The 22,456-nt window shown below is 37.3% G+C and overlaps 1 protein-coding gene across 2 annotated transcripts in view; it reads left to right on the forward strand.

The window, feature by feature from the left end:
- The window catches only part of LOC135204909 (transcription initiation factor TFIID subunit 10-like), an 85,161-nt gene that overhangs the window by 19,684 nt on the left and 43,021 nt on the right, over nucleotides 1–22,456 (forward strand). Inside the window, exon 1 of one of the 2 annotated variants that reach the window (XM_064235164.1) lies at nucleotides 6,540–6,694. The exons of the other annotated variant lie outside the window; for it this stretch is intronic. The gene's annotated coding sequence lies outside the window, so the exon portion shown is untranslated. Of the gene's footprint in view, nucleotides 1–6,539; nucleotides 6,695–22,456 lie in introns of those variants that run through there. 2 annotated transcript variants of the gene reach the window in all.

The following is a 22,456-nucleotide window of genomic DNA, read 5'->3' on the forward strand; positions in this document are numbered from 1 at the left end:
AGATTAATTCCTACCTGATCTGAAGCTCTCTCCACTCAGGCATAAATAACGCGCAATCATTAAAAATTATATATACTGAAATTGAAAGATAAAAACAAACAATGGCAAAATATAAAAAACAATTTTGAAACATGTCTGTACTTTGTTATGATTATTTTGTGTATATATTTATAGTTTGGAGAAAGGGCAGACGAGATTGCTAGAGTTTACCATTAAACTACTTTTTCACGTTTTCTCTTAGGGTAGAAAAATTTCTTTATAGAAAATGGTATTTTAGAATATTGGATAACTAGACAAATTAGCTCTCTCTCTTCCTCATCCTTCGCTCCCCCTATGTCGCTCACTCATACTCCTCTTCTTCTCTCTCTATTCTCTCTCTCTATCTCCTCTCATCTCTCTCTCTCTCCTCTCTCTCTCTCTCGCTTCTCTCTCTCTTCTCTTCTCTATTCTCTCTTCTCTCCTCTCTCTCTCTCTCGACGAAAACTCAAAAAGTCTTGTCCAACGGCAAATCATAGTCTGGAGAATGTGAAAGTTGCCACTTGTTATTTTTGAAACTTTAATTTTTTTATAGACTGGATAAATATCAAAACTCAGCTCGTAAGTAGCTACTAACTGATGTCACGTAAAACCAACAAAAACACGGAAGAAATCTGTTTGTTGTCGAACACAAGGAAAGAAGGTCCGTCACCAAGGATCCCCTGAACAAAATATAACGAAAATCATGATTGGGAAATAAATAGAATTATTATTGAAAATGATACTCAGTTTTGAAACCATTACCAAGTGTGAGGAATTCATCTCACAACGATTTTATTTTCTAATGTTTTTGTGTATTCGATTGTTTCCATGCTATTTGTCTGTTATTATAGTTATTAGTGTCTGTCTCATAGGAAATTATTGATTGATTTTCACTCCGTATTGCCGTCTGTCAGGTAATCGACAGACAGGAACTATGTTACTGTATTTGTATTCATGTGAAAACTAAATATATTCACATGCCCATATATTTTGTAAAGATATGTACATCTACATTGCATGACATAATAAGGGTGAAAGAACCACATCTACTCGAGAATGACACTCTTAACCTTATTTTATCTGATTTTGCTATGTTCTGGTACGTAGTATCTGTGGTGCGGTTAGCACTGAAAAGATGGTTTTACACAAAGACGAAGTCTTTTGACATAACCGTCAGTAGACGTTTTAGTAACGAAGTATAATTACTGTTTTAGTTATGATAATTCATTTGTCTTTATATATGTGAAATTGTTCTTGGCGAATGTATTGTGCATATTACGTATGGTAAGAGTTGAAGGTGTTATTGGGTCTTGTTTGTGCCTCTCGCCAGAGAAGCCATTAGGGGAGGTCAAAAGATCGGGAGGGGAAAGGAAGGGTAGTAGTTCGCCCCTCTGAACGCTCCTTTGCGTGCCCCTCTAGGAGTGTGTATGCGTATGTGCGTAGTACACTGTATGGGCATGATATCGCCCAAGATTGTATTGACACACGTCACCAATTAATTGACTACATTTAATAAATATGTTGAAGTTGCACACTATTATATTTGGAATTTATTTTTGACAACGAAGTTGATCATTATTGTAGAATTTTTTATGTTCATGAAAACCTTGTAAGTCAGTTCTGCATTCGTGGTAATTGTATAACTTGTCTCTTTTTTCCCCAACAAAACCCGAATGCAGGACGGAACGAACAGCTTCTTGGCTCAACTTTTGAGGTGACCTGTAATCTAGTGTTGTGTAGTGATGTGTGTCTGTGGATTTAGAAAGGGCGATTGCCCTGATTCTTTCATTTTGTCGTAATTTGTTTCATTTGACTGCCATTGATTTACAATCCCCTTGACTTGAGTGATTAATTTCACTTGTCACTTATAGGTTATTACTCTTTGATATGTTTAACTTTTAGTTATTAAATTAATTGTAACTTCACATTTATCAAATGCGTTTCAGTATCCTTCGATTTTATTTCATTTTTCCTATGTTTCAGTTTTATGGATGGTAAATATAAATTGATCTGATAAACCTTTATTGTGTTCATATTTTAAGGTTATGCAAATAACATAGAAACGAGATAACACAGCGGTCCTCTAAGGTCTGAAAATCAACCCGTGAGTACTCGCAACATTTAGAGAGAGAGAGAGACCTTACATTTTGTTCCGGTTGCCCCAGGTCCCTCAGTGTGAGGCACCTCTAATGTCTACCAGAGAGTTGCTAGTACATCTTCCGGTATATTTTGCATCTTCCAATCTTGGATGGTCTAAGATGCAGTTTAGATATTTGTCGAGCTTATTCTTAAACACATCTACGCTCACTCCTGATATATTCCTCAGATGAGCTGGCAACGCATTGGATAGACGCTGCATTTTCGATGCTGGTGCGTAGTGGATTAATGTCCTGTGTGCTTTCCTTATTTTTCCTGGTATAGTTTTGGGCACTATTAATCTACCTCTGCTTGCTCTTTCTGATATTTTTAGTTCCATGATGTTTTCTGCTATTCCTTCTATCTGTTTCCATGCCTGAATTATCATGTGTAGTCTTTCCCAGTAGTCAAGGTCCTTAACTTCTTCTATTCTAGCTGTAAAGGACCTTTGTACACTCTATTTGTGCAATATCCTTTTGATAGTGTGGGTACCATATCATATTGCAATATTCAAGTGGACCACGAACATATGTTTTATAAAGCATAATCATGTGTTCAGCTTTTCTTGTTTTGAAGTGCCGTAACAACATTCCCATTTTTGCTTTACATTTTGCCAAAGAATTGCTATTTGATCATTGCATAACATGTTCCTATTCATCATCACACCAAGGTCTTTAACTGCTTCCTTATTTGTGATTGTCTCATTATTAGGTCCCCTATATGCATATAGCTTTCCTTCTCTGTCTCCATAATTTATTGATTCAAATTTATCAGAGTTAAATACCATCCTATTTACCTCTGCCCAATCATATGCTTTGTAAAGGTCTCTTTGTAGAGCGTTCCTATCTTCATCACAAGTAATTTCTCTACTTATTCTTGTGTCATCGGCGAAACTACTCACTACCGAATCCTTAACATTACTGTCTATGTCCTCAATCATGATAACAAACAGTATTGCAGCTCAACACCGATACCTTGTGGCACACCGGATATTACCTTGGCTTCATCCGATTTCTCATCGTTTGCAATAACTATCTGTTTTCTGTTGTGTAAAAATTCTTTTAACCATCTTACTACTTTATCCACGATATTGTGTTTTACTGTAGACGTTGTATTTTCCATATCCTTCCCACTTTTTCATTTCTTGTTTATCTCTGTTTTCACTTGCTTTGGAATGACTGTTAATTCTATGACATTATGGTCTGAAATACTCGCATTATAAACTATTATTTCTTTAACATAATTCATCTCGTTCACAAATACTAGGTCTAAAGTATTTTCCTTTCTTGTTGGCAGGTGATTTATTTGTTGAATGTTGTATTCTAGTAGCATATCTAATAGCTTTTCGAATTGCCTCTTATCTTCTGCACTACTATTACTCTCTTTTTTATATGTATAAGTACAACCACAATCTCCTATTCGTTCTTTCCAGTTTACGAAAGGAAAGTTGAAGAATCCAGATAGGGTTGAAGAATCCAGATAGGAGAATAGTCCAGTCCTTGTGATTTCTACATATATCATCCAATTTTTCTATTATTAAGTCAAACCCTTTAGTATTAGGAGGTCTATATTACTATGTTTCATTAATTTTCAGATTCAAATTCTACCGCTATTAGTTCACATTCTGAGTTACTATATTTCTCATATATTTTTTTCCTTGTTTTTTGTCTTTCCCATATATTGCGGTTCCCCCTTGATTCCTATTTTATCTATCTGATCTATAAGTTTGGAACCCTTATATTTGATCATCATTCCCAGTCTCTTGGGAATACCAGGTTTCACTTATATTCATTATATCTATTTTCTTTTCAATTTGGGTTAGTTCTTCTAAGTACTCTATATTTCTTTTTGATTTACTCATAACTAAACCCTGCGCTTCATCACTATGATGGTTTGCGTGTTTTCTCCTTCATTTAATATTGGTAGTAATAAGGATTTTCCCATGTCTCTTTCCTGTTCTGGTATGTTGTTCTTTTTTTCTTTTCCAGAAATTCTGACATTAAAAAATCCAACTTTTCCATAATATTTTATCTTCCTTCATCATAATTATTCATTTTGTGTCTGAATCTGCAATTTTCTCCGTATCTGCAATATCCTCTTGCATAATAAATACAGTTATTATCTCTTGAGTAGAATCTTGGAGCTGAGGCTTTGATATTTTTTGCTGACATCTCTGCATATCTCATTGATGGCTTGCTTTTTCTTTTACCTGATATTCTTTATTCCTCTCTTTATTTGTTTCTTTCTTATTTTGGATTTTATTACTTGATTGATTATTTATTTGATTATGATTCATGGCTATAGGGTGCATATATTTACATTTTTTGTCGAACTTACATCCTTTTCCTTCTTTTAGGTTTTTGCATATTTTTGGATGCAGATCTCTGCAATCATCCTTATAGTCATCTAGGTATGCACATTTACCATATATTTCATAGTTGTGACATACCTTAGGATGTTTGTAGTAACATCTTTCTCCAAATCTGCAATTCCCTCTTTTCAAAAGGTTGCAGACTTTGTCTTTTTTGTCTATTTTTTCCTCTTTCCCGTCATTGTGTAGATCTGGGTAGAGCCTCTTCGGGATTTTCTTTTGTGTTGTCATATCGTAATTTATTTCTTCGTAAGTATGCTGCTTTATTGCCTCATATGTAGTATCAATGAGTATCTCTGCATCCATACTTTTATCTTGTTCTTTGTTTTCCTTATTTTTTTCTGTCATTTCAGTTTTGTTTACTTCTCTTCCGTTTTCCTCTTCTTCTTCTTCCTCTTCCTCTTCTTTTTCATCCTCAACTATTTGTACATTCAATCTTGATTTAATAACATTGTCTATCCATGATAGACATGTTAAGCAAAATATTCTGGTATCTTTTCTCATATCTTGCATTACCTCAGCACATTGTGGATGGGTCGGAATGTTGCATGCAGCACATTTTCTGATTAGGTTTTTGTGGATAACTATTGCTATACCACACCTTACACAGTTTGCATCCTTTTGCATTCTTTTTCCTATTGCATCAATTAGGATATTCACAATGTTCACCTTATTCATTTTCTTTGTTGGAATATGTTGGTTTATGTATATTTTCTTTATGAGTCTCTTGACCACTTGGATTTTATTTAGAACTTCTTCAATTATTTACAAGATGTTTTCAGTTGATTTGTTCCAGTTTGAAGGATTATATCCTTCTAATATATCTATGAATGCTTTTGTATCTTTTTGGTTAGGACTGTTGCTGATCTCATAGATGAGAAATGCCAGTTCCCTTCCTGCTACCTCATCGTATTGCGAATCTGCCAAGCAAGCTAAATTTCGCCATTTCTTCCCGCAGTTGGAACTTACTGCCATCTTGTTCTGATTTACAGTATTTCACTTGATAAACTAACTTAGAAGACGCTTTATCCTACCATTTTCACACTAATCTTATCACCGATAGTTCACGAACACTTCTAGATATTTCTCAAATTCTAGACGTATGTTAAACTTGTGATATCTGTTGATTAATCTGACTTCGCGCGGGAACGTCTCACTAAGCAAGATGGCTACTACCTACGAGAGAGAGAGAGAGAGAGAGAGAGAGAGAGAGAGAGAGAGAGAGAGAGAGATAGAGAGAGAGAGAGAGAGAGAGAGAGAGAGAGAGAGAGAGAGAGAGGCATACCTCTCGTCGTATCTCGTATAGCGATTTATGATCTGAGTTAATGTCTACAAGGACTGCTCAGTAAGCGAAAGTACTTAATTGTGCTACTATTCATTAATGATATTGGTGTGTTATCCTCGTTAATAATGAATTGGGTTGAGAGATATCTCCCCGTAATTTAGAAACCGCAAAGGGAGTTTTGTGGAGTTGTTACGGAAGGCTTTTAGCGGTTTTTGACCAAGTAACAACGTTAAGCATATAATACAGTCCACTATAAGTCCATCTTTTTCGCCACACCTTTTGAAAATTTTTAAAAATTGAAACGGACAAGCAACGAGTGTCCTTATGAACATTTGTGCATAATGACATTTATCTGGACTGAATGAGTGAGATGGATCTCAGAAGATTCGGTAAACATGGATCAAAGTAGGCCAATGAAGCGTGTTTAAACGTTAAATTCGACGAGAATCTGTTTTAATATCGATATTTATATTATATTAAAAACTACTTTAGCTTTTAAGGGTCATTTCTGTCCACTAAATTGTCCTTGGACAGTGAAAGACATGTTGACACAGTTCCAGGTGTCTCGGTCGATTAATATGATTCCAAGAATTATGAAGACATTCCCCAATTTGTATTGGAATAAGTAGTTTTGGAGAGGGACTGGCGCATTGTTAGAACATTCTGGAGGGTGTACCAGCATGCTGATGCACCCCATTTGATGTATATGCGAGAGATTGTTTGAATTTGAATGGACTTTGAGTCCCTGTCTTGCCCTAAAGTGAGCGAAGAAGAACCGAGAAGAAGAAGAGTCCATCTTTGTTGTTGTTTTCGTAAACACGACGTAAATTTCCATTTATTTTACATTCTGGTGTCGTCAAATAGGAGCGTTTACTCGTGTAAAGGTGAGAGATCGATTAAATGTTAGTAGATTGATATTTTATTGAGCAATCATCTTGTTTCTAAAGGCAGATTTGCCCAGATATGAGGCAAGGGTTGGGTGGCCTAATCTAGCTTAGGGTAGCATTAATGTGGGCTAGTGATACCACTCTTCACGTGTTATTTATGTTATTTATAAACTAATTAGCGTAGATTACTGACAAACGGCTGACTAACTAGCGTAGGATTAACTACATGCAGCGTAACACAACGTAGGACATCACTAGCCTAGACCCTAGGCTAGGCTATACTACTGTAATTAGGATAAACAACCGCAGTCGATCCATCGTCATCGCGTGGCTCGGCCTTATCCATTTGATATTTAATTGGTGAAACAAGAATACAATTAGGGTAGAACATCACAGCAGGCCAAGCAGGCCACCTACAATCAATGCAAGCCACCCTCCGAAAAAGTACATTATAACGCGTCCTGACACCCGAGATGGGCATCAGTCGCGACTTCTTGTTGGTGAGAAACGGAGCTAAAGACCTCTACTCTCCTTTCGAAGTAAATATTTTCTCCAAAGTTAGAAATTAAGGCCAAATTTTAAGATTTAGAAACAGAGGTACTGACATGGGGCTGCCCACTGCAGTGGAAATCTCACATAAACGCTTTAGAAATTTTTACTTACAACTAAAAATGTTTCTAAGATTGACGCCATCTCGATGTTTACGGAGTCGCTTGTGTCAACAACTTTCCATTTCCTGTGATAAATCCGCACACCACTTGTACCCACAGACGCTGGAGCACTTTTATCACAACAATCGAAACACGATTTCTCACCAACAACAAGCCAGGCGTAAACAGCTGTTTGGGTAGAAGATGACGAGAAGCGTGCTCGTGGCTAATTTTAAATAAGTAGTAAAACATCAATATTTTACATATTTATGATGATTAATTTGAAAATATTCGTTATTGAAAAAGTAACTCGACTCTGACTCAAATTTAAGTAATTATTTTTCTGAATTAGAACGTTCTTTCAAGTTCTGTATTATGACGTCACGACATCTTGACTTTCGTACCTATTGTAAATAATTGCTATACTCAACTGTCATTGCAGAACAGTTTACCAGTTATTCATGCAGATTGTTATCAGCTATACATGTAATTGTTATAATCGTAATGCGCATATATCTTTATTATTTACTTTTTTGGATATATGAAGATGTTTTACTGCTGGATTATCGCCGTAGTGGACGCAATCGTTTCGGTCCATGGGCCTCTTTGTCTGTTTTCGCACCATAAGAAATTATGGGGCCGAATTTGCAATGACCAGAAAGTCGTTAAAAGGAAAAGGACAAAGTTAGCATTGAGGGGCATATGTTTTGGACTGAGAAAAATACAAATTTATTCAATAGCTAGCTTGTAAAAAACACTTGGTTATAAAAACTTGATTGACAACTAAGCAGCAGTCTACTATGGGTTTTCAGAGACAGTGCAAGCAGGTTTTTGGGCAATACCTATTTCTGTAACGAACACTCTTAACAGAACGAGATTTTGCTATAGTGCATTACACCCAGTGCCGTAATTTATAAGGGTATCGTGAATCACTAATCGTAAAGAATAACGACACTTGTCCTTGTACCAAGAGACAAAAACTCCATTATGCAGAAATGGATACGAACACGCGTATAAAGCTCCACCTACCCTCTCCCCAACCTCCCTCCCCTCCACCGCCATCCCTTTTCTTCTTCGCTCTTCCTCCGCCTTCCTTTCTCTCTCTCTCTCTCTCTCTCTCTCTCTCTCTCTCTCTCTCTGTTGCCATTCGTATGTGTTGACCCTCCAAACTGGGTATAAGACTACACACAAAACGTTGAAATTGGTGAAATTAGGCTATGTATTGGAAGTAGATATACATAAATATTAAAGCAATTTATCATTATTGCATTACTATGACAACTAGAATTCATGGAAACAGTTTATAACCTGTTAAGTGTCACCCACGTAATAATACGTTTACCGCGATCTACTCGGTAGCGCCTTCAACGGGATATTACGTTCAAGACTTTAACTGTGCTTGTCAAGCCGTCAGCCCCGTAATAATACGTTTACTCGTATAGAAAGTGTAGGAACATCATTTGGTAACACTCTCAGCACATGGGAAACTTATTTCCAGCCTGGCAACTCTTTCCTGGTGGTTGCTTATGCTAGAAAACTGCCTGTCCCTGTTGGTTTCTTTCAATACGCTTCGGGCGTTTATCGAGACAAATTGGATTTCGCGTCTTTCACAATGAATGTCCCAAAAAAGAGGAGGCAGTTTCTTTAGGTGAGATCAATCAAATACTAGATGAGGAGTGTGATATTGATAACCTATTTGGATGATGAGAGCTCTAGTTCTGAATCCTCCAGTGATGATACAAACTTTCTTCCAATTGCGGGAGTGAAGATGACTTTTCTTTGCCGAGTGACTGGACTCGGAGAGAGAGAGAGGAGAGAGAGAGACGAGAGAGAGAGAGAGGAGAGAGAGAGAGAGAGAGAGAGAGAGAGAGAGAGAGAGAGAGAATTTCCTACAGTTAATTACAGTATGAATAACAAGCATAAAAATCAATATTAACTTTGAAAAAAACTATCATCAGTGCTATGATCAATGATTACAAAAAAAAAGCGTGACGGTACGTTAGCAGCGAGCTCATCAGGGGCGGACGCTTAACAGGATAATAATGGAACGGCATATGTGTGAAGCCTCCACTAATGTGGCAACGATGATTTTGCCATTCTTAGCATGCACAACATTAAAGGTTACATTTATTTCTGGCATACAATTATTAAAGAAATTCAAATACTAATAAAGACTGAAATCAATGAAAAGTGCTAGCAAAAACAAAAAAGCAAAAAAAAAAAAAAAAAAAACGTAGTCGTTCCTCTGCACTTTTCCGTATTCGTTCCTCTATGGTTTTCGGCAGCCAGATGTACGAAAACGTTAGAAACATTTGATTTTATCTACTTTAGAAATATCTGTAATTTTTTCGGGGTAATTTGGTTGCAAAAAAGGGAGGGATATATCATGAATTAAATCAAAATTTTTTAAATAACAAAGTGAAATTTAAACTAAATAACGAGTAAAGTAACAGTTTAGGGAATAAAACTTTGCATTCGTCGTCTGTCGTCGTCTGTTCCCTTCGTCTGCTGTTCGAAATTGTGTTTATGGCGCGCGTGCTTAGAAACCAGGAACAGCAACGGGTTTAAAGTGCAATGTGGAGTGAACTGAGACCAAAATGTGTATAATAACAATCAAATAAGCACTGTGGAGTTTCAGTTGTGATGGCAGTAAGGATAAAAACCGCCGATTACAAGGTAAGAATGAATTCAGTTCCAACCATAACCCCGGGAATAACAAGTTTCATACTTTCACTAATATAGGCAACAAAATGTTGTTTTTATTGTGCTGATTACAACTGCAATCTTGAGTAAGATCAATAAACGTTACATACATACGCTAACATTGTTCAAATGAGTGCTGGGAAGGCTGGGGAAAGATGGTGGCCGTCACTGATGAGAACCGTCCATGCAAAACGTAGCCGCCATATTGGATTTCAAAACTGCCTGGAAAACATATTTTACGAAGAGCTCACATGCTTATTTTAGTTCGTATGGGGCTTTCATATATCACAATATGTTGACGAAACTTCAGTCTTTTAAATGGTATGCTTAGAGTTGCAATTGTATTCATGTTTCACCAATTAAATATCGAGTGAATAAGACCCGTCTACCGTGATGAGGGTTGGCCTGTCGTGATGTTTCCCCCTACATCTTTAAGCATACCATTCAAAAGACTGAAGTTTCGTCAACATAATGTGATATATGAAAGCCCCGTACGAACTAAAATAAGCATGTGACGCTCTTCGTAAAATATGTTTTCAAGGCAGTTTTGAAATCCAATATGGCGGCAGTCGCGTGACTGGCCGTTCAAACCACAGAAAATCCACCATCTTTCCCAGCCTTCCCAGCACTCATTTGAACAATGTTAGCGTATATATGTAACGTTTATTGATCTTACTCAAGATTGCAGTTGTAATCAGCACAATAAAACAACATTTTGTTGCCTATATTAGTGAAAGTATGAAACTTTTTATTCCCGGGGTCATGGTTTGAACTGAATTCATTCTTACCTTGTAATCGGTGATTTTTATCCTTACTGCCATCACAACTGAAACTCCGCAGTGCTTATTTGATTGTTATTATACACATTTTGGTCTCAGTTTACTCCACATTGCACTTTAAATAAGTTGCTGTTCCTGGTTCCTAAGCACGCGCGCCACAAACACAGTTACGAACAGCAGACGACGAAACTGCAAAATTTTATTCCCTAAATTGTTTACTTTACTCATTATTCAGTTTAAATTTACTTTGTTATTTAAAAGTTTTAATTTAATTCATGTATATTATCCCTTTTTTGCAACCAAATTACCCCGAAAAATTACGATATTTCTAAAGTAGATACAATCAAATGTTTCTAACGTTTTCGTACATCTGGCTGCCGAAAACCATTGAGGAACGACTACGGATAAGTGAATTATATACATATTTTTTTTTTTTGCTTTTTTGTTTTTGCTAGCACTTTTCATTGATTTCAGTCTATATTAGTATTTTGAATTTCTTTAATAACCGTATGCCAGAAATAAATGTAACCTTTAATGTTTGCATGCTAAGAATGGCAAAATCATCGTTGCCACATTAGTGGAGGGTTCACACATACGCTGTTTCATTATTATAAACTGTTTCCATGAAGTCTAGTTGTCATAGTAATGCAATAATGATAAAATTGCTTTAATATTTATGTATATATACTTCCAATACATAGCCTAATTTCACCAATTTCCACGTTTTGTTTTGTGGTAGTTTCTTATTACCCAGTTTGGAGGGTCCAACACCATACTGAATGGCCAAACAGAGGAGAGAGAGAGAGATGGAGAGAGAGAGGATGGAGAGAGAGACAGAGAGACGAAGGAAGGGTGGGGGGGAAAGCGTGGAAGGCGAAGGAACAAAGAAGAAAAGGGGGTGGCAGTGGAGGGGGGAGGGGGAGAGGGTAGGTGGAGCTTTATACGCGTGTTCGTATCCATTACTGCATAATGGAGTTTTTGTCTCTTGGTACAAGGAAAGTGTTGTTATTCTTTACGATTAGTGATTCACGATACCCTTATAAATTACGGCACTGGGTCTAATGCACTATAGCAAAATCTCGTTCTGATACGAGTGTTCGTTACAGAAATAGGTATTGCCGAAAAACGTGCTTGCACTGTCTCTGAAACCCATAGTAGGTATGCTGCTTAGTTGTCAATCAAGTTTTTTGTAATCAAGTATTTTTTACAAGCTAGCTATTGAATAAATTTGTATTTTTCTCAATCATATATCCCCTCAATGGCAACTTTCCTCTTTTAACGACTTTCTGGTCATTGCAAATTTGGCCCCATAATTTCTTATGGTGCGAAAACAGAGGGCGCAGGACCGAAAACGATTTTGCGTCACACTACAGCGATAATCCGGCAGTAAAAACATCTTCATATATCCACAAAAAGTAAATAATAAAGATATATATGCGCATTACGATTATACCAATTACATGAAAAGCTGATAATCTGCATGAATAACTGGTAAACTGTTCTGCAAGAAAGTTGAGTAAAGCAATTATTTACAATAGGTACGAAAGTCAAGATGTCGTGACGTCATAATACAGGACTTAAAAGAACGTCCTAATTCCAAAAAATAATTACTTAAATTTGAGTCAGAATCGAGTTACTTTTTCAATAACGAATATTTTCAAATTAATCATCATAAATATGTAAAATATTGATGTTTTACTATTTATTTTAAAAATTATCGAAGTGCACTCTTCGTCGTCGTCTTCTACAAAACAGTTGTTTACTCGGTGAGGAAAAGTTTTCAGATTGTTGTGATAAAAGTGCCCCAGCGTCTGTGGGTACAAGTGGTGTGCGGATTTATCACAGGAAATGGTTAGTTTATTGACACAAGCGACTCCACAAACATCGAGACGGCGTCAATCTTCTAAATACCTCGAGTTGTAAGTAAAAATGTTGAACGCGTTTTTGGTGAGATTTGCACTACGTTTGAGACCGTTTTCAGTACCCATCTGTTTAATCTTAAAATTTGGCCTTAATTTCTAACTTTGGAGAAAATACTTACTTCGAAAGGAGAGTAGAGGTCTTTAGCTCCGTTTCTCACCAACAAGAAGTCGCGACTGATGCCCATCTCCGATGTCAGGACGCGTTATAATGTACTTTTTTTGGCATTGTCCAAGCTGATCGAACATGGTCCACTCTGGACCCTATGGTTTTTTACCCTATATGAAAGCCCCATACAAACTAAAATAAGCATGTGACGCTCTTCGTAAAATATGTTTTCAAGGCAGTTTTGAAATCCAATATGGCGGCTACCGTGTGGATGGAAGGGTCTGTTCATGGACTATCCACCTTCTTTCCCAGCCTTCCCAGCACTCATTTGAACAATGTTAGCGTATATATGTAACGTTTATTGATCTTACTCAAGATTGCAGTTGTAATCAGCACAATAAAACAACATTTTGTTGTCTATATTAGTGAAAGTATGAAACTTTTTATTCCCAGGGTCATGGTTTGAACTGAATTCATTCTTACCTTGTAATCGGTGGTTTTTATCCTTACTGCCATCACAACTGAAACTCCACAGTGCTTATTTGATTGTTATTATACACATTTTGGTCTCAGTTTACTCCACATTGCACTTTAAACAAGTTGCTGTTCCTGGTTCCTAAGCGCTCGCGCCACAAACACAGTTACGAACAGCAGACGACGACACAGCAAAGTTTTATTCTCTAAATTGTTTACTTTACTCGTTATTTAGTTCTACTTTACTTTGTTATTTAAAAATGTTAATATAATTCATGTATATTATCCCTTTTTTGCAACCAAATTACCCCGAAAAATTACAGATATTTCTGAAGTAGATACAATCCAATGTTTCTAACCTTGTCGTACATCTGGCTGCCGAAAACCATAGAGGAACAGACTACGGATAAGTCGATTGTTTTTTTTTTTTTTTTTGCTAGCACTTTTCATTGATTTAAGTCTATATTAGCATTTTGATTTTCTTTAATAATTGTTTGCCAGAAATAAATGTAACCTTTAATGTTTGCATGCTAAGAATGGCAAAATCATCGTTGCCACATTAGTGGAGCTTCACTCATACGCCGATGCATTATTATAAACTGTTTCTATGAATTCTAGTTGTCATAGTAATGCAATAATGATAAAATTGCTTTAATATCTATGTATATATACTTCCAATACATAGCCTAATTTCACACCTTTTACGTTTGTGTAAGTGTTATACCCAGTTTGGAGGGTGAACACATACCGAATAGGCCCCCATAGATGCTGACCCCTTGACGTGGGTAGGGGCTTAGGGACCAGCAGCTGGGCTCTGATGCCTGGTGGGGTTGCTTTTTCAGTGGTCCTTGGGGCCCAGCTTCTGATCTAACTAAATTAGTCAGAACTTTTCCTTCTTTCTGCAATTTTTTCATTCTTACTACATCCTTCTCCTTCATGTAATATTTTTTATTATCATTTGGTATTAATTTATGTGGAATTTTTCCACTTTTTGTTAAATTTTACTGCTTAGGTGAGTCTGAGAAGGGATCGTGTTTTGGAAGGGGTTTGTTGCATTCGAAGCTAATTGTGGGAGTTTGTGGTGGTTGAGTCGCTACTGATATGGTTTGGACCCAAGAGGTAGTGATGGGACCCTCCATTGCTACCTTGAGGGCGGAACCATCTCCAAACATCAGCCCATCGGAATCCAGGGGGGGCTGGTGTTTGGGATGGGACTCCTGGCTTTTGTCCGGAAGCCCACCAATACGTTTGGAGTGGGGAGTCGGTCCCCATTAGTGGGGGCAGAACTCTCAGCAGGCAGATAGGCTTATACCGTGGGCCACTGCAAGCGTATTGGTGCTATCCCGTAAGGGTAGGGTATGGGGTGGACCATTGGGAATCAACTCTCACTTGTGCCATTGGTGGAGAATGTGAATACCTGACTGATCCACGATACTTTCTTGATAAAACCAAGCAGTTTTGGGTGTGTAGGTGAGCCGGTTTGTGTGAGGTGGTCTGGTGTGTGCGTGCTTAGTATCTTGGGATCGCTTTGTGGGCTTGTGCGGTTTGTTGGGGTGGGGAGTTTGGGCATTAGAGGCTGCCTTGATTTCCCTTTCTGATGTGCTGTTGGGGTCTCAGCGGGGCTCTTAGATTTTGGGTGCGCACTTTTTGGACTTCTGAATGTGAACCGGCATAATTCTATGGATTTGGTTACTAGTTCTTTCTCCCCTCCCCTGGATCCGACGACTTACTGGCACTGGCAACGGACTTCTGGCATGAAGATGGATATGAGCTCGGCTATCGGACAGAATAAAAAACTGAGACACCAGGGTAAATCTGGTGGATTTGATCCTTATAGTAGAGTCCTTCATTGCACTAATATAAACTTGTCATTAGATTATGAATGTTTGTACAGTGTAATGAAACAATTTGGTAAAGTGGAAAGAATTAAATTAGTTCTGGAAAAAGACAAGCAGTCATTTTCTGCTTTTGTTAAATTTTCCTCACCTTTGGAAGCTAATGAGGCACAACAAAGACTCCATGGCCACATTCTTAATGATTCGGTTCTTAGCACGAAAGTGTTTTCAGTGAAAAATTTAAATGATGAGCCATTTGATTTTATCCCTAAGAATGAAGAACATGGACCAGCCCCATGTACCAGAGTGCTTCCTACCCCTATATGGCATGTTGCTAGCTACAAGGAGGTAGGAAAAAATTTTATAAAGGCTGCTGAATGTATCGAGAGCAAGGTAGGTTCCATTCCCATTGGAAACTTGAAGCGTTATGGAAAGAACTTGCTAATAAAAGCTGGTAATGAAACCCAAGCAAAATTTGCTATCTAATTTTAAACCTCCTGAAACAAGTGGAAAATATCGCAAATGTATTGCGAGCGCAGAGAATTCTTTAACACACTGAAAAGGGGTAGTAGTACTCCAAAAGACCTGCATGTTTTTGAAGAGGAGGAGATTCTCAATCGATATCCTCCTTGTGTATCTCACGTAAAAAAAGCTAGGAGGGGATGCAGCCATCCTTTTAACCTTCTCCTCCAGTTACTTACATGATACTATCATTGTTGGCCATGAGAGGATGCAGGTTAAAAGATACAGAAGAAATCCGAAACAGTGTCGCAAATGTTTTGAATATGGCCACATTCAAAACTCTTGTGAAAACAACAAAAGATGTTCTGTGTGCTCTGAGGAGCATGATAATTTTGACGAGTGTGTAGCAACCCAATACTGTTTTCAGTGTAAGGGTGATCACTCTCCAAAATTCTAGGACTTGCCTCAGATACAGATTTGAAGAAGACGTATTGGCAGTGGCTGACAATGAACATGTCAGCATTAGCGAAGCAAAGCGTGTGGTAATGGGGGCAAACAAAAGTGCCAACTCTACCTATGCTTCGGTAATAAAACTTATGAAAAATTTCAGCAATGTAAGACAACAAATAACTGCATCTGATAAATAGGCATCATATACCTGCTACTCCACGGACTGTAAATTATGAAAATCCCATTCTGTCAAGAAATTTTCATCTGCTAGTGCCTTGAACTCCAACACCAAAGTTGTACTTTCAAGAAGTACAGAAAACTCGCCCTACCAAAGTCAATACAAAGGCGACTAATATGATAGTTCAGCCTCTCCTCCCAAAAAAAAGGGAGCCAAAATCAATCAATAATTCGGAAGCTGTTCAAAACACTTCAACAAGAATAAAACCAAGGGACCAAGCCCCTTAATTAGATGAGAACTACTTCAGAGCCATCAATTGTCACAGCCACAAACAAAAATGAAAACAAAACTATAATTACAACCACCAAGAAGCGCACAAGGAATACATCCCCAAATAATGACGGCTTTAAAACAAAAATAAAAACCTCAAATGGGTTCAGTGTTTTGGAAGAGATCTCTCCACCTAGAAGGTGGTTCCAAAGCAGTTTCCAGCCAAAACATATGAGTTCTGATCAGTCTTGCCGGCCTAAGACAAATGAACCTTGTGACTCGCAGAATCACAGTAGAAATTCTGATCAGAATCAATACCAAAAATATGATCAGCCAAAAACTATAAATTCCAATTCAAATGAAAAGGGATTAAAGAAACAGTCACTTATAAAGGAGAACTTTCCTCTCCACACTAGGAACAGTACTTCCCCTCTAAGGAGTGGGAAGTAGCACTTTTTACCACCGTAACATTCATGTTTGATATCCTTCAGTGGAACTGTAAAGGTCTCAGAGCCCGTGCAGAAGACCTTAAAGTCTTAATTCATGAATTCAGTCCAGGGATTATATGCCTGCAGGAGACAATGTTAGGCAACTCTCCTTATAATCCTGGACTAAATTATTCAATATTTAACTCCTCTCTCCCAAGGGGTGGTCGGGCCCATGGAGGTGCTGCAATTATTGTTAATAAAGCTCTGCAGCACTCCATAATACAATTAAATACAACTCTACAGGCTGTTTCTATTTCAGTCATCTTGGAAAAGAAGATAACAGGGAAGTTGGTATCTAGACAGTAAAGGGAAATTAATTGAAGATGTTATTGATAGGAATGATGTTATCCTATATAATAATGGGTCAATGACTTTCCACAATATTCATTTGATATCATTTCTCTGCACTGGACCTAATTATCTTTTCAGGAAGTATCCACCTTGATTTTAGTTGGTCTGTTAACGAAAATTTAAATGGGAGTGATCATTACCCGATCCATTTGAAGTATGCTGTCTATCTGAAGTTTTACCAAAGTGGAAGGTAGAGGAGGCAGATTGGGATAAATTCAGTAAGGGAGTCACACTAGATAGGGAGTTTGAGTCATTTCATTCTCATCTAGATGCTTATGATTACTTTATTGAATCTACTCTGAAGAGTGCTGAAGGCTCTATTCCCAAAACAAAAGGCAAACCTCGTAGACCTGCAGTTCCCTGGTGGAATAAGACTTGTGGTATTCTGAGGAAAGTTACTAGGAAGTGCTACAGACGTTGCAAAACTAGTGGCTCTCCTCAGTCTAAATTAATCTACAAACGTGCTTTAGCTAAGCAACGCCGCTTTTATAAGAGAGCCAAAAGAGAAAGTTGGCTTTACTATATTAATGGAAATAAAACTCAAAGACTCCACTGAAAGTGGTGTGGCGTAAAATAAGGAAAACTGAGTAGGAAATTTTGTTGCGTCACCATTACCCTCATTAAAAATAAATGACACTCTGATCACAGAGCCCACCGAAGTTGCCAATGAGCTAGGAAAACACTTTTCTGAAGTTTCCAGCGCCAAGAATTATTCAACTTGAGAATTTCAAGAAATGAGGAATTCTGAAATGATTCTGGAATTCGATTCAGGAAAATCTGAACCATACAACTACAGGTTTTCCTTGAGAGAATTACGGTGAGGAAACAATCATATATGAAATGCTTAAACACCTCCCAGACGATGCAAAAAATAATTTACTGAAGATTATAAACAAAATATGGGAAACTGGAATTTTACCCAACGACTGGAAAATATCCATAGTTGTTCCAATTAAAAAGCCTAATAAAGATGCTTCTCTAGTCACCAGCTATAGACCAATAGCTCTAACCAGCTGTGTGTGTAAGCTGATGGAGAAAATGATAAATACTACTAGACTAGTTTGGCACTTAGAAACTAAAGGATTAATATCATCATTTCAATTTGGTTTCAGGAAGAACCACTCCACCCTTGATCCGTTGCTGAGGCTGACCAACCAAATCCAGCAAGGATTCGCCAAACAATGTCAGACCATCGGAGTATTTTTTGACCTCGAAAAAGCGTATGACACTGCCTGGAGAATTGGCATTATGAAACAATTGCACAAGATGGGCATATGTGGAAGAATGATCAGATTTATATATTCCTTTTAACGGACAGATTTTTTAAGGTAAAAGTGGGAAACTCTTTTACTCAACCTTTTTGTGCAGGAGAAGGAGTTCCCCAAGGAAGCGTTTTAAGTGTAACACTCTTTTCAGTGGCTATAAATAGTGTGGTTGAAAAAATCTTGCCTCCTGTTAAATGCTCACTTTTTGTTGATGACCCCTTGCAATATACTGCACAGGATATGATTCATTGTCAGTATGTAAACATATGCAAAGGTCTATTAACGCAATTACTAAGTGGGCTGATGAGATGGGTTTAAATTCTCCTCTTCCAAAACAGTGGCAATAAGATTTACCAGATGCCGGCGTGCGGAAGAAGTTCCCACACTTAGTTTAAAAGGATCTATCATTCCCTAAGAAAGTGAAGTAAAATTTCTGGGGATGATTATTGACAACACATTAACATGGACCAGCCACATAAATGCCCTAAAGATTAATGTGAAAAAATCTTTGAATATTTTAAAGGTTGTTTCTGGTTTTAGTTGGGGGGCTGATAAAAAATCCCTTTTGAGGCTATATGACTCACTGTGTCGCTCCAAGCTAGACTATGGCTGTCAGATCTATTCTTCAGATTGTAAAACCAAGCTAAAGGAATTGGATGTTGTACAGAACATGGGGTTGAGAATATGCTCAGGGGCTTTTAGAACTTCTCCTGTTGAAAGCATATATGTCGACACAGATCATCTTTGCCCCTTGATCTAAGAAGGCAAGAGCTAGGGTTGCGCATACGTGGCTAGGATGAAAAGTGCTCCCAAAAATCCCTCTTTTCAAGTACTTAAGGAAACAGACTCGCTGAATTTCTCTGGTACAAGAGCTTCTAAACCATTCCAAATTAGACTGAACGAGGATGTTAGGGATAACCATCTCAATCCCAGAAAGTCCTGAGGTAAAACATCCTGTAAATCCTCCATGCTTATTCCTGAAGCATTAGTATGCAAGAAACCATATAAGAAGAAGGATTGTACTGAAGAAGAGGTTAGGGGAAAATTCTTAGATCTCGACGTTACCCATGCCAATTATGTGAAGATTTATACAGATGGATCAAAATCAGATAGTGGTGTTGGGTGTGCTGTTATCCTTGGTGATACAGCATATACAGCTAAATTACCTGACTTTGCATCCGTATTTACAGCCGAATTAACAGCTGTGATCTCTGCCCTAGATTTAGTTCTTCAAAGTAGTGACACTAATTTTGTCATATACTACTCGGATTCTAAAAGCACTTTAGAAGCTATCAAGAGATTTAATAGCTTTCATCCTTTAATCCAAAAACTTCAGGAGTCGCTTTTTCATATATATTGTCTGCGAAAGTCAGTCTCTTTCTCTTGGGTCCCTTCTCATGTGGGGATTCACAGAAACGAGACGGCAGACAGGGAAGCAAAAGCAGCTAGCGCTTTGCCGACCAAAAACAACCTACAGGAAAGTGCCTCATACAGACCTAAAAGGTCCTATTAGGTCTTATGTATTAAGTAAATGGCAAGAAAGATGGCTTCTCCTCTTCTTGCCAATAATAATAAGTATAGAAATATTAGGAAAATATACTGCCGTGGCCTTCGTCATTCCAGCTTGACAGACGAGCAGAGGTTATTTTAACGAGGGTTAAGGATTGGGCACACTTATTTAACCCATCAGTTTATTTTAGAAGGAAGCAGCCCACCAGTGTGTGCTTACTGCGATGAGATCCTAACCGTGGAGCACATTCTGATGGTTTGCCCCAGATATTTTAACCAAAGGAAAGATATTATTTCCAGGGTAAATCCCTCTCAAACATCTTGGGAGATGAAGCAGATATTCTGATCTCATCTCCTTTTTAAAGTGTATAAATTCTTTTAATAACATTTAGTAATTATTTATATATCATACAGATTTTTAAATTTTTACAAGATTTTTTATATTATATTACGCTATTCATTAAACTTCATATTTTATTTTATTTATTAGTCACATCTTATTTTATGAATCATTTCTTTCACTAATTCATTAATTCATTTACCATAAATCAACTTATTTAACCTTCATTACGGCGCTGAATGGCCTTGTTGGCCCCAGTGCCTGGGCTTTAGCCCTAAATATCATACATCCATCCATCCATACCGAATGGCAAGAGAGAGAGAGAGAGAGAGAGAGGAGAGAGAGAGAGAGAGAGAGAGAGAGAGAGAGAGAGAGAGAGAGAGAGAGGAAGAAGGAAATATTAATTTGCTCAGATACCAAGGATGTGTTTCGAATGTAAATATATCTCAATTTCATGAGTATCACATTCAGTGCTACAAGGAAAACATACTTCTTAATAATTTTTTGTTTCTGATACGTATGCATACCAAGTACATACAGCATGCTTTTTGGTATCAGAATCACGGAACTCAGATGCATTTATCAGAAAATCATTGGCTTGTTTTATACTTCAAGTCCCATACTTGTCAAGGAGGGTAGCTTAGTCAAATTATTATCTCATCCCAGGACAATTTTTTGGTAAAATATATTGTCATCTATGGTCAGGACATTTAACAGAATTTTGCCTTTTATAATGTGAGGTTCAATGATACGTAGATTTCAAGAAGTTTCATATCCCAATTGTCACCAAATTGTGGAATGGTTTTCCTAATTTTGTGGTGAATCGTTTAAATTTCAGAGCTTGAAACTTTGGGCAAATGTTGTCTTGTTGAAGTAGTAAGTCTCACTTCATATTCGATGTGTGATTTGTATTTTGTTTTTTATATTTTTTATGGTTTTTTATTTTCATTGTTGTTTGTCTCTTTTTCCCAGTTTATTCTTCACTTCTCAGTTTCCTTTGTCTGTACAGGGCGGTGCCAGTGATTCGTGGCAACTACATTATATTACTGTAGATGACATTTACAACACTTGATGTACCTATGTCATTATAAAAACTTTGACAATAGTTTTCCGGAATTTCTCTGCCATTTTAACATTTACTGAACTACATTGTTGGTCATGCACAAATAGAAGTGAACTCATTCCTCATCAACTCAATCCTCATCAGTTCCTGTAAGGTAAATCAGGACTTACAGTGGTAATGAAGGTGATAGCTGTTGTCGAGTGTTTGAAGGAGAAATGGAAATGACAGTAAAGCTCTCTCACTTGATGGTTTGGTCTGTATCTAAGTTTTATTTTTAGTTAATGTTGATCGGGAGCTAAGATATATCCTTAATCTCTTGGTAGGTTATTCCAAGATATTTTGTCGGTTTGTTTGGTTTTAGATTAGATTGATTGCCCCTCATAAGGTATTTAAATTGGATTGTAAATTATTTATCATGCGTAGTCTTGTTTGTGGCAGAGTTTACGTATTTCATTGTTAACATTTAGCATTTTAGTAGTCTATTTATATTAGAGTGTCATATGTATGTTTGGTTTTTGATCAGTCACTGTGGATTTATTGTAGTGATTTGCCATGTATTGTAAAGTGGGACAAAATTAAATGAGAGGAGATTAGTCCCAACACAGTGTGAAATGTTTATCTTATTTTATTTAGAGGTTTCATCATATGCAAGCAAGTGAACTCTTGAATATAAATGCAGTATACATGATCAATTTCTCCATAGTACTGACAAGGTGCTTATGTAAAATCCATGGGAGATGTTTGGGTATATTTTTTTCACTACGATCAGAAAGTCAGTTGCAAATGTTCAAGCAAAGACCAGATTCATTCCTGCTGTCTGCTGATGTTTCCTGAATTCAGGTGTATCGGTTTTATTTTATTTTCCCTCAGATTTATTTATCTCTCACCTTTTCCTATAACCTGCAAACTGAAAC

The sequence above is a fragment of the Macrobrachium nipponense genome, chromosome 47 (genome assembly GCF_015104395.2).
Source record: "Macrobrachium nipponense isolate FS-2020 chromosome 47, ASM1510439v2, whole genome shotgun sequence".
NCBI classification, from domain to species: Eukaryota; Metazoa; Arthropoda; class Malacostraca; order Decapoda; family Palaemonidae; genus Macrobrachium; species Macrobrachium nipponense.